The following is a 1,321-nucleotide window of genomic DNA, read 5'->3' on the forward strand; positions in this document are numbered from 1 at the left end:
CAGATATTCTGCGCCTCAGCTCCTGTGTGGTTTTTCCCACATATAATTTGGGACAATTGCATGAGGCGATGTAAATGATGCCACTGCTCCGACAATTGAAGAATTCTCTGATCACATAGTCATGTCCATCAATGGGGTTTAATTTTTTTACTTTAGGTAAATATTTGCAAAAGGTACAACTTCCGCAAGGAAAAGAGCCAGTGATGCTGGACTTTAACCAACTCATGTTTGTCGTTTGTCTTTCAGGAAGGAAGCTGTGAACAAGCTTATCCCTCAGATTTGGTCCTCTCCTGTATGTGACGCTTGGATATGGTGGTAGTACATCTCTCAGCTGTTCATCGTTAGTAAGTACCCTCCAATGTTTCTTTAAAATCTTCATCACCTGTTGATTGCCACAATCATAGGTCCCTATGCACCTGATCCTTTTATCTTTTCCTTCTTTCCTCTGATTGGTTTTATAATCCTGAGATATTAATTCATCCCTATTTATGCTTTTGACACGGTTAAATGCCTTTTATTAGGCATGTACGTGGGTAACCCCTGCTCCTAAATCGATTATAGAGCTCATCAGCCTCTTTCTTAAATGTCTCTTCAGTGGCGCAGTTCCTTCTGGCTCTCAAGTACTGCCCCGTTGGTATTCCTTTTCTCAATGCCACTGGATGCCAGCTCGTCCAGTGCAAAACACTATTTGTTGAGGTAGGTTTTCGAAATATTTGTGTTAGGATTTGCCCATCCACGTCCTTCTGGATCAGGAGATCCAGGAAGCATATTTGATTAGGGTGGATTTCGAAAGTGACGTGCATGCCTATGTCATTGTGGTTTAACCTATCAACAAAGGTGACAAACTCACATTCCTCCCCCTCCCAGAACAACAAAACATTGTCGATGAATCGTCCCCAAAATAAAACGTGACTCGTGAATTGTGCCATGCTATCAGTGAAAACTATAGTGTCTTCCCACCACCCCAAAAACAAATTAGCAAAAGTCGGTGCACACGGAGTCCCCATCGCGGTACCCTTCATCTGTTGATAGAAGGCACAGTTGCAGAGGAAATAATTGTGAGTTAAAATGAATCTTAATAGTGATAAAATAAATTCATTGTGCTCATGAAAATTGGTACTCTTAGTGTCCAGAAAGTGCTTTGTGGCCTGAATGCCCAGCTCATGATCTATATTTCTATAGAGGGCTTCCACATCCAAACTTGCCAGGAATGTGGATGAAGATAGGGAGATTCCCCTAATTCTTGTTAGTACATCAGTCGTATCTTTGATATACGAAGGGAGAGATGACACAAAAGGCCTCAATATCTCATCCACATATT

The sequence above is a fragment of the Bufo gargarizans genome, chromosome 10 (genome assembly GCF_014858855.1).
Source record: "Bufo gargarizans isolate SCDJY-AF-19 chromosome 10, ASM1485885v1, whole genome shotgun sequence".
NCBI lineage: Eukaryota > Metazoa > Chordata > Amphibia > Anura > Bufonidae > Bufo > Bufo gargarizans.